The 18,035-nt window shown below is 37.3% G+C and overlaps 2 long non-coding RNA genes across 2 annotated transcripts in view; one reads left to right on the plus strand and one right to left on the minus strand.

The window, feature by feature from the left end:
- The window catches only part of LOC102120319 (uncharacterized), a 24,640-nt gene continuing 6,605 nt past the window's right edge, over positions 1–18,035 (plus strand). The window contains exon 1 of the long non-coding RNA XR_001493521.4: positions 1–203. This is a non-coding gene — a long non-coding RNA (uncharacterized lncRNA). The remainder of the gene's footprint in view (positions 204–18,035) is intronic.
- The window catches only part of LOC141407608 (uncharacterized), a 17,927-nt gene continuing 14,963 nt past the window's right edge, over positions 15,072–18,035 (minus strand). Inside the window, exon 2 of the long non-coding RNA XR_012417286.1 lies at positions 15,072–16,684. This is a non-coding gene — a long non-coding RNA (uncharacterized lncRNA). The remainder of the gene's footprint in view (positions 16,685–18,035) is intronic.

An 18,035-nucleotide genomic window follows, 5' to 3' on the forward strand; every position in this document is an offset into this window, starting at 1 on the left:
GATGATTTTTCTTGCTTCTTCATGATGAGAACTTGTTGGGGTTCTTGGAGGTAAAAACCTCTGAATATGCTGAAACCCTGCTAAGACTGTGGCTCCAAGGAGTTTTTTATTCTTGAGCTATGTCACAATCAACTTACGGCAATTTATCTGAATTACCATTCAGGTGACCCATCCAGTTTTTAGTTCCGTGGTTCCTGCTCCAGGTAAGCTGATGTCAGTTGTACTCCGTATTCCTCTGTCTCCATATTTCAAAATGGTAGTTTGTCATGTGACTGCAGTTGTCTGATGGGTCCCAGAAAAGTTGTTGATTTTCAGTGTCTTTAGCTTTATTCCTGTTGTAAGGATAAGGCTGATGATTTCAAAACTCTTTACATGTTAGAATTGGAACCTAGAGTACAAAGATGTTTTTTATAAAGAACTTGTGACTCTATTTTGGAGTCAAAATTAGAGGAAGTAACAGCAAAATATTATACCAGCCATAAGTTACAATTCCTTTTGTATTGTAGATGATACATTTAGAACTTAGTTCATTGTTTTCCTGTCTATGTAAAAGCAGGTTTATAAAAAAAACACTAATAGTATTGACAAGATTATATGGTAATATTTTCTTAATTTAAAAAGTTTTAAAAAGACCTTTTAGAACCTTTTTGCTAAAAAAAAAAAGATGCAAAAATACTAATTTATGACATCCTAATATTAATGTCCTGTCATTTTCTAGAAGACAAGGACAAACTGATACATCATGAAAAGAATTTATTTAGCCAGAGTGAATATATTCTTCTTTATCCTCATTGTCTTTATAGAAACCTCCAAATGAGCAGCAGTGCGCATCTATAAAGGCTACATGGACAATTCAGAGAAAAAAAAAGTGAACATGATTTGATAAGAATAGAGTACTATTCTAAAGTAGAGCAAATTTCTAAAATCTTTCACCTCTAACACTTTCCAAGTATTCATTTATATGAATTAAGTGTTGACTGGTGTTTCCACGAACTTACCTGTTTCTTCAGTGTAAACCATTTGGAGTCTTTGGATGCAAGTAAACACTATGAAGCATATTATTTTATTCACTTTTGCTATAAATTTACATTAGCTATTCCATTCAGTTCATCCACATTGTCTGAATTAATGGCATGAGGCTCTAATTGTTGAAGTCTGAATAATGTATCCAAAATATATTTTATAAAAGTTTTTTTGGCTGGGCGCAGTGGCTAATGCCTGTAATCCCAGCACTTTGGGAGCCTGAGGTGGGCAGATCACGAGATCAGGAGTTTGAGACCACCTTGGCCAACGTGGTGAAACCCCGTCTCTACTAAAAATACAAAAATTAGCTGGGTGTGTTGGCGGGCACCTGTAGTCCCAGCTACTTGGGAGGCTGAGGCAGGAGAATTGCTTGAACCCAGAAGCAGAGGTTGCAGTGAGCCAAGACTACGCCACTGCACTCTTGCCTAGGCAACACAGTGAGACTTTGTCTCAAAAAAAAAAAAAAAAGTTTTTTTTTTTTTAATAGTGGTATGAATTGTAACTATGTTCTTTTATATTTGTCTTTGACTAAGAGTGATGATAAAGTCTCTACCTTGCTCCTAACATTTGAAAATAAATTACTATGATGCATTTGGCAATACACATGTACATACAGACATATGGAAATAATATTTGTTTAGGATCACAAAGGATTTTATACTGCCATTTTTCATATACTTCACAACAAAGATAGTGATATTTCTTTCTTTCTTTCTTTCTTTTTTTTTTTTTGAGACAGTCTCGCTCTGTCGCCCAGCTGGAGTGTAGTGGCGCGATCTCAGCTCACTGCTAGCTCTGCCTCCTGGGTTCACGCCATTCTCCTGCCTCAGCCTCCCAAGTCGCTGGGACCACAGGTGCCCACCACCGCGCCTGGCTAATTTTTTGAAGTTTTTAGTAGAGATAGAGTTTCACCGTGTTAGCCAGGATGGTCTTGATCTCCTGACCTTGTGATCCGCCCACCTCGGCCTCCCAAAGTGTTGGGATTACAGGCGTGAGCCACCGCGTCTGGCCAGATAGTGCTATTTCTAAGTTTTCTGGCAGGATGATATGCCAAGCAAGGAATGATTCAATTACACATTCAGAAATCATTCAGTTTTACATATGTGTGACAGGGGAATACAGATTAGTTGGAAAAGAAAATGCATTGTCACCAAAAATAGCATTTATTTTATCATTCGGATGTTATTGCTGCAGTTATCTGTCAGGAATATCATGTTTGGCCCTTTGGGATTTCTTTTGTACTATAATTTCAAGAATTTGAAAGTCATATTCTTTCTGCATGTTACAAAGTTACTCTTTTTCATATCAAAAATTGATTCTTTTATGTGAGTTTCCCACTTCAGCATAAATTGTTTATTACTAAATGGCTTTGTAAGGTTGCAGGAAATACACTTACCTCTTTAATATCCTTTTAAACCAAAGTGGAATGGAATCCACAGGGAACATTTAGTTGTATTAGGAGACTGGAAAATTTGACTAACTTGCTATATTTTTTTGTGAAAGGGTTGATAAAGGAAATTTTCTAAGGTAGCTTGATCTTTATTAAATCTGTTTTTCTACAAAGAAAGCCAGTTTCTACAACAATTGCCAATGTTACTTGAAAGTAACAAGGCAAATGTGTCCTCTGTACTTTCTCTGCACAAAAGTAGAAAAAAATGAAAAGGAAAAGTTGAACTTTTTCTCTCATTATATAAAACTGTGATCATTCAGTAGTGTTGTGTGCAGTGATCTCTCTAGAAATTTGTTGAAACAAATAGTCATCCTCATCTGCTACTATAGATATAATTTTGATAAAGTACCATACCAAAACAATGTAAAAATAATTGTGACACATGTACTATCTTAAATTGCAAAGTATGCTAATGGTTGTTATAAGTCTGAAGTGGGTCTTGGAAATTCTCCTTCTAAATCACACCCACTTCCTCAATTTCACAGCTCAGGAAGGTTGGCTCTGGAAGGATACAAAAATAATAAAATAGTGCCTACAAGTCCATGTTTCCTGACTTTCAACCCCAATGCTCTTTCCCAGTCAAATATCCGTTAGCTTACCTAACTAGCCTGAGCATGGGATGGTATCCAGCTAATAGTTACTGAATGTTTGACATGTTCAAGAAAGAGAGGAAACCTGTCACAGAGAGGGAGACATTGGCAAGACAAGCTAAGGAACAGGTCACCAAGAACCAAAAGCAGCAGAGAACACCTTATGCAGAAATAGAGGAATTAGCTAAGTACCCAGAAGGTGCAGTATTTATGAGCAATAGATGGGTACAATTTGAGGGGTTTCAGTTTCACTGAGTGGAGTACTCACATGGTAAGCGAGAAAGGAATTGGTCAGACCCATGGAGTGCATTCTGATAGTCTCTGAGAGGAAATAACAAGGAAAGTGAAAAATAATTGGCTGGAAAGGCAAAATGATAGCATTCTAATGATAAGTTTGACTTAGTGTTAGCAAACTTATGAATCCTTGCCCATAAATCTTCAGGCAGTTATCCATTCTCATTAATCTAGGGGGAACTGGGCTCTGTTTGGGCTCTGCATATCAAATATTGCTTTGGTATGTGGGCCACAGGAGCCCTGCTACTCCTGCCACACATAAACCAGAGGTTCCGTGGACAGTCATACTGGCTCATACATGCACTGAAATATTGATCCCTGTATGGCTCAGAGAAGCTGAGTGGAATCTGAAGCACTTGAAGCTGGATTAGCAAACAAGAAACATGCTATGAGAGAGAGAGTGGAAAATAGGAGGTAAGATGATAAAGGGAATATAAGGCAAGCATGCATTCATATTCTATAGTCACCATAAGAAGCTACACATGCAATAAGGATGCACAGACCCTCCGTAAACCAGTTCTGATAGCATTCTTCCTCCACTCTGATGTGATTGCGCAAAATTGAGGTGGCTCAGCTGAAGGGTAGCAAGCTGATCAGTGAGCACCAGTACAGATTTACAAATGCTCTAAGTAAATGACATTTGAATACCAGTCACTGGCTTTTTCAAACAAGGTCATTTATTATAAATAAAAATCTCCCAGGAGGGGCACAGTGGCTCGCTCCTGTAATTCCAACACTTTGGGAGGCCAAGGTGGGTGGATTACTTGAGGTCAGGAGTTCCAGACCAGCCTGGCCAACATGGTGAAACCCTATCTTTACTAAAAATACAACAAATTAGCCAGACTTGGTGGCACATGCCTGTAATCCCAGCTACTCGGGAGGCTGAGGCAGCAGAATCACTTGAACCTAGGAGGCAGAAGTTGCAGTGAGCTGAGATCATGCCACTGCACTCCAGCCTAGGTGACAGAGTGAAACTCTATCTCAATGAAGGGGTCCAGCCCCTCCACACCTGTGGGTGTTTCTCATCAGGTGGAATGAGAGACTGAGAAAAGAAAGAGACACAGAGACCCAGTATAGGGAAAGAAAAGTGGGCCCAGGGGACTGGAGCTTAGCATATGGAGGACCCATGCTGGCACCGGTCTCTGAGTACCCTCAGTATTTATTGATTATTATCGCTACTATCTCGGAAAGGGGTATGTGACAGAACAACAGGGTAATAGTGGGGAGAGGGTCAGCAGGAAAACATATGAACAAAGGTCTCTGTGTCATAAACAAGGTTAAGAAAAGGTGCTGTGCTTTGACGTGCATGGATACAAACATCTCAGTGCATTAAAGAGCAGTATTGCTGCCAGCCAGCACGTCTCACCTCCAGCCCTAAGGTGGTTTTCTCCAATCTCAGTAAATGGAACATACAATCGGGTTTTACACCGAGACATTCTATTGCCCAGGGACGAGCAGGAGACAGATGCCTTCCTCTTATCTCAACCACAAAAAGGCCTCCTTCCTCTTTTACTAATCCTCCTCAGCACAGACCCTTTACCCCTTTACAGGTGTCAGGCTGGGAGCCAGTCAGGTCTTTCCCTTCCCATGAGGCCATATCTCAGACTGTCACATGGGGAGAAACCTTGGACAATACCTGGCTTTCCTAGGCAGAGGTCCGTGAGGCCTTCCACGTGTGTATTGTGTCCCTGGGTACTTGAGATTAGAGAGTGGTGATGACTTTTAACAAGCATACTGCCTTCAAGCACTTGTTTAACAAAGCACATCCTGCATAGCCCTAAATCCATTAAACTTTGAGTCAAGGCAGCGCGTGTCTCTGCAAGCACAGGGTTGGGGCTAGGGTTACAGATTAACAGCATCTCAAGGCAGAAGAATTTTTCTTAATACAGAACAACATGGAGTCTCTTATGTTTACTTCTTTCTACATAGACACAGTAACAGTCTGATCTCTCTTTTCCCCACACTCAAACAAACAATCAAAAAAACAACTCCCATTGTCACATGGTTAATGGGTGTTCCTTCAACCTCCCAAACTCTCTATCAATATGAAAGTTGCATGGTGAGGGAAGTGACTCCCTCTCCTGGAGCACACCCCTAAGGTGTATCCAGTTGCACCAAGTCACCCGTTCTGTGATGGAGTTAGGAGACCAACTGTATGCATTCTGCTAACCTTTGCTTCCCCAGTAACCCTGATATTTATGCTTAAACCCTATGGCTTGACACTTTTTGAAAAGCCCAAGAGATAGGAAGTTTCTTCATTGTATGGTTACGCTCTGGCTTTAAACTAAAAATTGATTGCAGAGAGGCAGAATTGTGGGAAGGTAAACATTAGTCTTTGGAGTCACAGTTAATCTTCAGTTTAAACAGTGTCTCTGGCACTTAAAGATTGTGTGACCCCAGGCAATGTATATAATTTAGGATGTGGACACTGATAATACTAATGCCTGCCTAATAGATTCTTATAAGGACTAATAAAGAACTGTATGCAAAGCACTTAGTACTGTGTCTGGATCAAGGTAGGTACCCAATAAATACTGGCAGGCATGTATGTATAATGTACATCATAAGTACTTCATAGAAGTTATTCCTGTCCTCCTTTTCTTTTCTTCCAATTCAACCTGCCAGCCTATTTTATTTTCTTCCTTTTTGTTTTTCTTTTCTTTTCTGAGACAAGGTCTTGCTCTGTCACCCGGGCTGCAGTGCAATGGTGCATTCTTTGGCTCATTGTAACCTCCTTCTCCTGGACTCAAGTGATCCTACCACCTCAGCCTCCTAAGTAACTAGGACTACAAGTGCCAGCCACTGTGCTGGGTTAATTTTTGTAATTTTTGTAGAGATGGGGTTTTGCCATGCTGCCCAGGCTGGTCTCAAACTCCTGGGCTCAATTAATCTGCCCACCTTGGTCTTGCAAATTGCTGGGATTATAGGCATGAGCCACCCCACCTAGCTAGCCTATTTTCTTTATTACCGGGTGGTCGCCTGACCTCTGAGTCACCCTAACGAAACACAATGCTGGGATTTTTGCTGAAAGCATGGGGAAGAAAACTTTTTCTAGTTAGGTTGCTAAACGGCAAGAATGTGTTCCTGGGGCTGCTGTTAGATATCTTGGCAATACAAAAGGAGGATAGTCTAAATCAAATAGAACAGTAGAAATAAAAAATTTGGTCTATTAACTTTGGCTATTTATATAAATTAATTCATCTTTTATAAGATGAAGATTCATCACAACTAAGTATAAAACAACAAAGTACACAACTATATCAAAGCTTCAGTCTGTAAAGACAATTTTCAAGAAGCGTCTTTTGATTGAATTGAGAAATGTCAGAACCATTTATTGAAATGCTCTAAAAGAGAGAAAGATGTATCAATTGATAAATTCTATCTAACTTGAATAAAATTAAATCAGTTATTAACAGTGGTCAATCGCCTCCTTCATTCTACTCCAATTTAATTTAGCAGATTTTTTTCTTCAAGAGATTGTGCTAAGCATTGTGTAAAGACAGACTGAATAATATACATTTGCTGTCCTACCTAAATAATGGGGTCATTTTGAGAATTTAAATAAGAAATGATGTATATGATACTTTTTGTAACTACCTACTTTTCAGAAATCTTTCTATTGCAAGTGAGTAAACCAACTTGATTAAACAAACACTTCTCAAGAATAGGGAGTGGGGTCTAGTGGTTCTAGTAATCAAAGTCCAGGACTGTCTCTTCAGGGGTGGCTAGATTCCGAGGCACAAGAAGATAATAAATAATCTGCTCCTGTTTTTTCTGATAGCTCTGTGTCAGTTCTATTTCCTGTATACTGACTTCCTGTTCAGGCTATTCTCCTTTTGTATTGCCAAGATGTCTAACATCAGCCTCAGGATCACATTCTCACAGTTTAGCAACCTAACTGGAAAGAAAAGTTCTCTTTGCCCTGCTTTCAGTCAGAATCGCAGCACTGTGTTTCATCAGGGTTACTCAGAGGCCAGGTGACCATCAGTGAGCCATTCATTGTCCAAGTAGATGGAATGCTTGAATTGGTCAGACTTGAATCAGTTATTCCTCCCTAGTTCTATGGGCTGGAATCAATCTTACCCAAGCTATCCGGACTGGAAATAGGAGAGAAAAATTAGGTGTTTCCTATCAAATGAGAAATGTATGTTGAACAAACAAAAACACTTAAAATAGACTACAAGGATATTGGTTAGAATTATGTTACATATAAATTACATAATAACTCAGTATAAGTTTATTTCTCTTTCAAATAATCTAAAAATTGTTAGTCTATAACTAATATGGATTCCATTCAGTAATGCAAGGGTCCGCAAACTATAGCCTGCAGGCCAATCTGGCCTGACACCTGCAATGTAGATAAAGTTTTATTGAAACATAACCATGTTAATCATTATGTGCTACAACAGCAGAGTTGAGTTAGTTGGAACAGAGATCATTTGGGTCACAGAGCCTAAAGCATTTATTATCTAGACTGTTACAGAAAAATAAAAACTAAAAAATGTCAAAGAAAATGTCCAACCCCAATACATTTCAAATGATGAAAATCACATAAAGTATGGCATATTACTACAACTGAAAGATCTGTCACAAAAATAAAATATAATCATCAAGTATTCCAAAAATTTAAAAAAACAATAAAATTAAAAATAACTCATGGATAAAAGATGAAGTCATAATGATAACACAAATATTTTCAACTAAATGAGAAGAAAAACCCAGTACATCATAATTTGGAGATGTAGCTAAAGAAGAAGTTAAAGGTTAATATAATTGATAAACACCTAGCAGTACAGAACTGATCAAAACAGAGAGAAGGAGAGAGACAAAGAGAAAAAGAAGGAGAGAGGAAGAAAGGAAAAGAAGGAGAGGAGGGGAGAAAGCATGTGAGAGAGAGTGAAAGACTGTAAAAAATGAAAAGGGGAACATCATAACAGATACTACAGCTAGCAAAAGGTGAAGGAATATTAGGAACAATTTTATGCCACTAAATTTGACAACTTAGATGAAATGGACAAACTGCTGTTTAAATTTCTTGAAAAACACAACTTACCAATTTGGACCCATGGAGAAATAGAAAATCTGTACAGTTCAAAATCCATTAAAGGAATTGTCATTAAAAGTCAGGTTATAAAGAAATCTTCTAGTACACAAGATATTGCTGGTGAACTGTAACATTTGAGAGAGAAATAATACCAATCTCACATGAACTCTTTCAGTAAGTAAGTGAAGAAAAAAAAAAAAAAAAGTGGGAGGCAGGACATTCCCAACTTGCTTTAAGGTAGGCATATCATTGATATCAAAATCTTAGGGTTTACAGGAAATGCAGACTAATACTCCTGATGAAGCTACATGCAAAATAACTTAAAACATCAGCAAATGCAATCCAGTAGCACTCTCAAACTTATCAATATTGCCTTAAGAGAAGAAACACACCAAAAATAAAATCTTTATGTTGAGCATCTTGAGAAGATTATTGTTACAGGACCTCAGTGAACTTAAAGAATGGTCTGTTTTCATTTCTATGTCAATAAACCCTGACTATCACCCAAGTCCCTGGGAAAAAGAAACTTGATCTGTGATATGAAGTCATTAAACATTCTGGTGTGAGACACATGCCTTCCTGGAGGTCTTGACTTTTTCAGTTCCCTTGCAGGACTCTTTCTCCTGGCAAAAGGTCACCTGGGAGCACAGGACAGTGGTTCCTTCCCTTGTGCCTGCCTGTCCCATCCCCGCGTGCCGGGTGATCCTATCCAGGCTCAGCTTCGGCCCTGGCAGAGACATCACAGGGTAGAAGCACTGCTGGGAGGCGCAATGAAATACTGTATTTTTCCCAGGAAAGAAGAAAACTTTAAAGTTGCAAGCTCACACATAAGTCTGTGAGGAAACCAGAACTATCAGTTCAGAAAGTAGGGGCTTGATGGCGCTTTCACCAGCAGTGAGAAACAATCACCTGTCAGCACTACCACCAAATTCTAGGAAGAGCCTCCCGCTCCTCCGGTGAGCCTGGAGCTGACATCACAGCCGCCGGTCTCCGAGTTCACCCGGAAAACACAGGGCATGGGGAATCCTGTAGGTTCACACCACCAAAGGGCAAAACTCTTGCCTCTTTGGACAAAGGGACTGTTTAAACCTCCGTTCCTTCAGGCACAAGGACAGAGTCACTTAAGGACTTAGGCGCAGGTCAACACCCGTGAAGCTCCGGGGCTTGGCACCAGGACTTCTGGCCCCAGGGATCTGCAGCATGCAGAGGGTGAGCTGACTCGGGAGGTGGTGACTGCTGACTCTGGTGTGGTGCTGAGGTTAGTAGATCCCCCAGAACCCACCATGGGCTACAGTGGAATGCTGGCATTTCTTCAAGAGCCAGAGCTACATTGAGAGGGGTCTAACCACGCTGCAGTAAATACCATCTGAGAGTTCACAGTGCTGTCATAAACATAATTTCATAGAATGAGAACTCTTAAGCTTCTGATGGGTAATGTAAACATGAAAATCAACTGAAAAAAATATGGGCAGAGGGTATTTGAGTATGCAGAGTATTTCATTTCTTTGTGGATCTGATCTGGGATGTGGGCACTTGTGAGTGAATATCACCATGGCTGAATTTTAAATTCACAGTTCTTTTGTGTAAAAGACACACGGGCAGAATTCCATTAATTTAGTGAATATGATTAAAGTAGATGCTCAAACTAGAGCAAAAATCAGAAAGACGTTTCTCTTTGTGTTGAACGCTGTGTAATCCAGTACTACTTGATAAAGGGAGTAACATCAAAGTTGAGACTCAGGTGCACACTCCTAGAGCAATTTGACATTGCCAGGACCTCCAAGTGTGATCAGTGGAACCCTCTAGTTGAGCAGGGTAGAGAACTGCTCTCTAACAATTGAGTAAGGTTTCCCGAGTCTGACCCCGGCATTCGTCATGCACAGTAGGACCACCTTACAATATGGCATATTTTAAGATTGGTTCTGCAATTGTAACCTCAAAGTCTAGCAAACCCTTAGTGCATTTCCTTTGGAAGATAATTTCAATATAACTATAACTTAAGAAGCTAACTTGTTGTAACTGTCATTGATGGAGCATTGAAATAAATATCCAGAGCTTAATAAAATTGCTTTAAAAATATCTGAGAGGTTTCTCTACTATAAGTATTATTAAAATAAATCATATAAACATATTACACATGCCCTGTGAGCCATGTTGTCACCCCTACTCAGTCCAGATCAGATTCAATTACTTCCACCTGGTGTCTCCCTTAGCATATGAGGATTATGGGGATTACAAATCAAGATGAGATTTGGGTGGGGACACAAAGCCTAACCATGTAACAAGCTGAGAATCAAATCAAGAACTCAACCCCTTTTACACTAACTGCAAAAAATTAAAATAAAATACTTCGGAATATGCCTAACTAAGGAGGTGAAAGGCCTCTACAAGGAAAACTACAAAACACTGCTGAAAGAAATCATAGATGACACAAACAAATGAAACACATCATGGATGTGTAGAATCATGAATTTCTGAATTTCATCTCATGGATGGGTAGAATCAATACGGTGAAAATGACCATACGGCCAAAAGCAATCTACAAATCCAATGCAATTCCCATCAAAATACCACCATCATTCTTCACAGAACTAGATAAAACAATCCTAAAATTCATATGGAACCAAAAAAGAGCCCGCATAGCCAAAGCAAGACTAAGCAAAAAGAACAAATCTGGAGCCATCACATTACCTATACTATAATATAATACAGTATAGTATATTCAAACCATATTATAAGGCCATAGTCACCAAAACAGCATGGTACTAGTATAAAAATAGGCACAGAGATCAATGGAAAATAATAGAGAACCCAGAAATAAAGCCAAATTCATACAGCCAACTGATCTTTGACGAAGCAAACAAAAACGTAAAGCGGGGAAAGGACACCCTGTTGAACATATGGTACTGGAATGATTGGCAAGCCACATGTAGGGGAATGAAACTGGATCATCATCTCTCACCTTATACAAAAATCAACTCAGGATGGATCAAAGACTTAAATCTAAGATGCGAAACCATAAAAATTCTAGAAGATAACATTGGAAAAACCCTTCTAAACATTGGCTTAGGCAAAGACTTCATGACCGAGAACCCAAAAGCAATGCAACAAAAACAAAGTTAAACTTAAAAGCTTCTGCAAAGGAAAAAAAAAAAAAACACTCAGCAGAGTAAACAAATAATGCACAGAGTGGGAGAAAATATTTTCAATCTATACATCTGACAAAAGACTACTATGCAGAATCTACAAGAAACTCAAATCAGCAAGAAAAATACAAACAATCCTATCAAAAAGTGGGCTAAGGATATAAATAGGCAATTCTCCAAAGAAGATATACAAATGATCAAAAAACATATGGAAAAATGCTCAACATCACTAATGATCAGGGAAATGCAAATCAAAACCACAAGGCAATACCATCTTATTCCTGCAAGAATGACCATTATCAAAATATCAAAAAAGAATAGATGTTGGTGAGGATGCAGTGAAAAGGGAACACTTTTACATTAATGCTGTGAATGTAAACTAGTACAACCACAATGCAAAACTATAGATATTCCTTAAAGAACTAAAAGTAGAACTACCATTTGATCCAGCAATCCCACTACTGGGTATCTACCCAAAGGAAAAGAAGTTATTATATGAATAAGATCCTTGCACACTCGTGTTTATAGCAACACAATTCACAATTGCAAAAATATGGAACCAGCCCAAATGCCCATTGAACAACTGGATAAAGAAACTGTGGTATATGTATATAAACATACCATGGAATACTACTTAGCCATAAATCACAACGAAATAATGGCTTTTGCAACAGCTAGGATGGAACTGGAGATCATTATTCTAAGTGAAGTAACTCAGGAATGGAAAACCAAACATTGTGTATTCTCATTTATAAATGAGAGTTAAGCTATGAGGCTACAAAGGCATAAGAAGGATACAATGGACTTTGGGGACTTGGGGAAAACGGTGGGAGGGGGGTGAAGGATAAAATATTACACATTGGGTACAGTGTACACTGCTCAGGTGATGGGTTTACCAAAATCTCAGGAATCACCACTAAATAACTTATTCATGTAACCAAGGAACACTCTTCCCCAAAAACCTATTAACTTTTTTTTAAAAAAAACAAAAAAGTATTTGCATAATTTCTTTGCAATAGAAAGTGATAAGCTATATAAGATCTATTTGCTGCAAATTGAAACGCACATTGCTTCAACAAAGTTACTTAAATAGGTAAAATACTACCTGCAAATCTAAAGATGTGAAATAGTGTTCTAATATTTACTAGATAAACATTTATCAAGTGATATTTGATGGGCCAGTAAGTTAAAAAGTTGGAATTAGTTCCTAGATAAGAAATAAAAATTTAGAAACTTTTTAAACACAGCATCTACATGTATTTCTCAGAATATAATATCCTTAATTTATACTTGTTTTCTGGAAACTACCTACATATTATAAAAGGCATTTAGTTTGTGACTTTAATTTTTAAGATACTTTCACTCTACACTTTTTTCTTGCTTTATTTGTTTTTCTGAAAGTTAATAATAAGAGCTTATATGTGTCAAGCACTTAAATGTTATAAATGTTATTTCATTTGAAACTCACAAATAATATGCAGAAGATATATTTACTATAATAATTTTGATAGGAGGATCAGAAAAAAAAAATTGTCAAGGTAGTACAATAGAAGGAGTTAGAGACTGGAAACTACCATGGATTTGCCATGTGGTTTATAATTATGTTATACTCCCTGCTAGAAGGCAGGAAAGAATTTCAAGAAGACAATATATGTAAAAGAAATTGGCAAACTGTGATTATTGTATTATTTTGAAACATTACGGAAAATGATAAGCAGCAAGACAGCAAGTTTCCACAGGTCTTTTCTGCTTCTTACTCAGATTGTGTGATACAAGCACAGTGCCATATCAAAGGCCATATATATCAATCATGGTTCAAAGAATGAAATGGAATTCAAATGTACAGTAGAAAAATTTTTAAATGACTTTTACTTGACTGACTAGCTTGTTAATAAGTACTTGCTATTCTTCTGTAAAATACTATGACTTACTATGACTGTTGCTCGTAACAATCTCAGTACTAGAACTAGGCATGCATGTCCCTATGAACATCCGCCCCATTACACAACCATCTTCCAGTTCATCTTTTGTCTGAGATTAGGGTTTTACTTATTAATAATACAAAAATCCACATAGATTCAGACTCAGTAAAACATAATCCATTTTGATTACAATTCTTCTTTCATTGGTAGCATTTTAAACAATAGAATAACCTGCTTGGTGAAACAATTTAAAGCACCAAGAGAGATTCTGTAATGCCTTTTAAGATAGATTTTGAGATTACTGCCTTGTTGAAAAAGACTTTCAATGACAATCATGGTTTATTTTCCACTGTTTTAGAAGTTTTTTCCAACAAGTTTTAGAAGTTGAATTTTTCATGAGAATATTAGTTCTATTAGAAAGGATCCTTGTCTATTCTGTTCACTGTTGGCTCCCTACTACATATCATAAAGCAGGCTTGTGATAAGAATTTGTTGAATAAATAAATAAATTCTAAGTATCCTTCACTATCATCATGCATTTCTTTTTAAGGGATAAGCCTTCAAATGAAATAATGCCTCTAAGGAAGCTCTGTAACCACAGAAAGAAAGATTCAGATTCTCATTAAATTCACATTTTAAAATTTGAAAATATATACAAACATATATATGCGATAGAAGAGGACAGAACATTTTTCTGATAGTCTGATCTATGAAGTTCTTACAATTTTAATTATATTTTCTTGGATAACTTCTAAGGTGCAGAACCTTAGAAGGATTATTGAATCTTGCTGACTGTTGATTTGTTTGTTTTGCTCTAATCTTGGGAGAAAATAAGGATTTTTTTCGTTTATGCCACATCAGAAGATTGATTCCCACGTAAGTTTTAGGACTTCTCTTGAGTAAAGAGGCTATTAACTCTACAATAGTATTCAAAGAGGATTCCTGGAAGCAGAAAGGTGATATAATTTTCACTTAGGTAAGTATCTTAGTCTTTTAAGAAAAGCCTCTTATTAGAATTATATTAGTTTAAAAATCTTTATCCTGGATCTTTCTGTTATTTAGGTCCTAAGCAGGTTTTGACCTTCCTTTTTATTTGAAACATTAAAAATAGCAAAATCACAGCTTTGATCAGAAAAATTTTAATTGCTAAGGTAATGTTAACTCTGGAAACACCAAAATAATTGTACTTGGGGAAAATATAGATAGAAGTTGATTTTTCAAAAACAAACTTGAAAACTGACAATATTCCTTCTCTTAAAATTGCTGTCTTCTAAGTAAGAATTCAAGGTGTCAGTCACCTTCTGTCATGTAGCATGCAAAAAGCTTACCTACCTATTCCTAGTTTGCTAAGATTTTTTTTCATCATGAAAGGGTGTTGGATTTTGTCAAATGCATTTTCTGTATGTGGTTTTTGTCCTTTATTGTATTAATCCTTTGTATTTTATTGATAGATTTTCATATGTGGGACCAGCCTTGCATTCCTGGGATGTATCCCACTTTGCCATGGTGTATCCATTCCTGTATGTTGCTGGATTTGTGTTGTTTATATTTTTGTGTCTATATTCATAAGACATATTGTTCTGAAATTTTATTTTTGTAACATTTTTGATTTTGGTACTAGGGTAATACTGACCTTATAGAATCAATTGGGAAGCATTTCTTCCTCCTCCATATTTTGGAGGAGTTTGTGAGGAAATGATAAATTCTTAAATATTTAAATATTTGGTAGAAGTCACCATGAAAGACCTCAAGACCTGATCTTTTTTATGTGGAAAGTTTTTAAAATTAAATCAATCACTTTACTTGTTACATGTCAATTCAGATATTTTTATTTCTCTGTGAGTTTGTTTCAACAATTGGTGTTATTTAAAGTTTCCCAATTTGTTGATATAAACTTCTTATTCATACTATGCCCTTAAAATCCTTTATTTCTATAATTTCTGTACTACTGTCCTTTTATTCTTGATTTTAATATTTTGAGTATTCTTTTTTCTCGTTCATTTTAGCTAAAGGGTTGTTACCTCTGTTGGTCTTTTCACAGGAACAATTTTGATTTTGATTATTTTCTCTATTGTTTTTCTATTCTCTGTTTCATTTACTTCATTCTCTATTCTTTATTATCTATTTTTATTATCTAATCCTTATTATTTCCTTCCTTCTGCTTGTTTTGGTTTTATATTTTCTTATTTATCTAGTTTCTTAAGGTGAATGATTAGTTTGAGATCTTCATCTTTTAAAACATATGTAGTCGTTTATAGCTATAAATGTCTCTCTAAGCACTACTTCAACTATACCTTAGAAGGTTTGGTATGTTGTATCTTTATCACTTCCATCAATAACAAAATATTCTAAACATTTTCCTTGAGATGCCACTTCACATCCACTGGGATGGCTATAATAAAGAAGACATATACAGTTGAGCCTCGAACAACACAGGCTTGAGCTGTGTGAGTACACTTATATATGGATTTTCTACCACATCTGCCATACCTGAGACAGTAAGATCAATCCTTCCTCCTCCTCCCGCTCCTCAGCCCATTCAACATGAAGACAGTGAGGATGGAGATCTTTATGGTGATCTACTTCCACTTAATGAGTAGTAAATATATTCTCTCTTCCTTATGATTTTTTTATATAACATTTTCACTTCTCTAGCTTACTTATTGTAAGAATATATAATACATATAAAATACGTGTTAATCGACTGTGTAAATGGCAAGGCTTTTGGTCAAGAGTAGGTTTTTAGTAGTTAAGTTCCAAGGGAGTCAAAAGTTACATGTGAATTTTCAACTGCACAGGGGGTGGCGCCCCCAACCACCACATTGTTCAAGGGTCTACTGTATTAACAAGTGTTGCTGAAGATACAAAGAAACTAGAATCCATATCTTGCTAGTGGGAATGTACAATGCCATAGTCAATTTGGAAAACAATTTGAAAAGTTGCTCAAAATGTTAAACATAGGCCAGGTGCACTGGCTCACCTTTAATCCCAGCACTTTGGGAGGACAAGGCAGGAGGATTAGTCTGGGAAACATAGCAAGGCCTCATCTCTACAAAAATATAAATAAATCTTATCTGGGCATGGTGGTGTATACCGGCAGTCCAAGTTACTTGAGAGGCTGAGATAGGACAACAGCTTGAGCCCAGGAGTTGGAGGCTGCAGAGGGCCATGATTGCAACACTACACTGTATCCTGGCAATAGAGTGAGACTCTCTCTGAAAAAAAAAAAAAAAAGATTAAACATTGAATTACCACCATATGATACAGCAATTCAATTCCAAGGTACAGATTCAAGAGTATTGAAAACACACATCCACACAAAAACTTGTACACAAGTTTTCATAGCAATATTAATCATTATAGCCCATAGTGAAAACAACCCAAAAATCTATTAAGTGGAAAATGGAAAAACAAATGTAGTTTATCTATTCAGCCATTAGAAGGAATGAAGTATTGATTCATTCTACAACATGGTTGAATCTTGAAAACATAATCCTATGTGAAAGAAGTCAGCCAGAAAGAGCCAGATCGTATGTTATTATATTTGTATGAAATATCAAGAATAGGTAAATCAATAGAGATAGAAAGTAGATCAGTGGTTTGCCAAGGGCTGAGGAAAAGGATGAATGGGAATGACTGCTAATGGGTACAAGGTTTTTTTGAGGTGATAAAAATATGCTGGAATTAGATAGTGGTGATGACTGCATCATTTTATCAATATACTAAAAACAACAAAACTGTATGATACAAATAAAACATCTACATTTTGACTTTGGAGGAAAAATGAACGTGGAGAATCACATGTAAGTGGTATGTAATGGGCCAAGTCTGTAGGTGATACAAGACTCCAGTTCACGCTCCATTGACTAGAACAAAGTCACATGGCCATCTCTAACATCAAAGAGTGCTAGAAAATGCAGTTGAGTTCATGAACAGCAAAAAAGAATCAGGTTTTAAAAAGACCCGTCAGTTGGGCTCCGTGGCTCACATCTGTAATCCCAGCACTCTGGGAGGCTGAGGCGGGTAGATCATCGGAGGTCAGGAGTTCGAGACCAGCCTGGCCAACATGGTGAAACTCTGTTTCTACTAAAAATACAAAAATTAGCCGGGTGTGTTGGTATGTGCCTGTAATCCCAGCTTCTCAGGAGGCTGATGCAGGAGTATTGCTTGAACCTGGGAGGCAGAGGTTGCAGTGAGCTGAGATCATGGCACTGCACTCCAGCCTGAGCAACAAGAGCTAAACTCAGTTGCCCCTCCCTCCCCCCAAAAAACCCTGTCATTTTAGTGAGTCTCTGTCATAAGAATCAAACATTTCCTAATATTCTTACCAATTTTCCCAGACTGTTAGCTCCACAGTGTCAAAAGTAAAAGTGGTTTTTGTTCACAAAGAATAATATGACTGGGGCTCTATCTCATTTTCTGTCTCTCAGCTCTTATTCTACCTGTTGCCTTCATTCTCAAAAAGGCTTTTTCAAAGCAGCCAGAAAGATGGTCCTGTTAATCTCCAGCCTGCACTTTCCTTACAATCTCTTTCCCTGGGTCCATGTAATGAATACCAGGAAACAC

This window comes from Macaca fascicularis, chromosome 9, assembly GCF_037993035.2.
Source record: "Macaca fascicularis isolate 582-1 chromosome 9, T2T-MFA8v1.1".
NCBI lineage: Eukaryota > Metazoa > Chordata > Mammalia > Primates > Cercopithecidae > Macaca > Macaca fascicularis.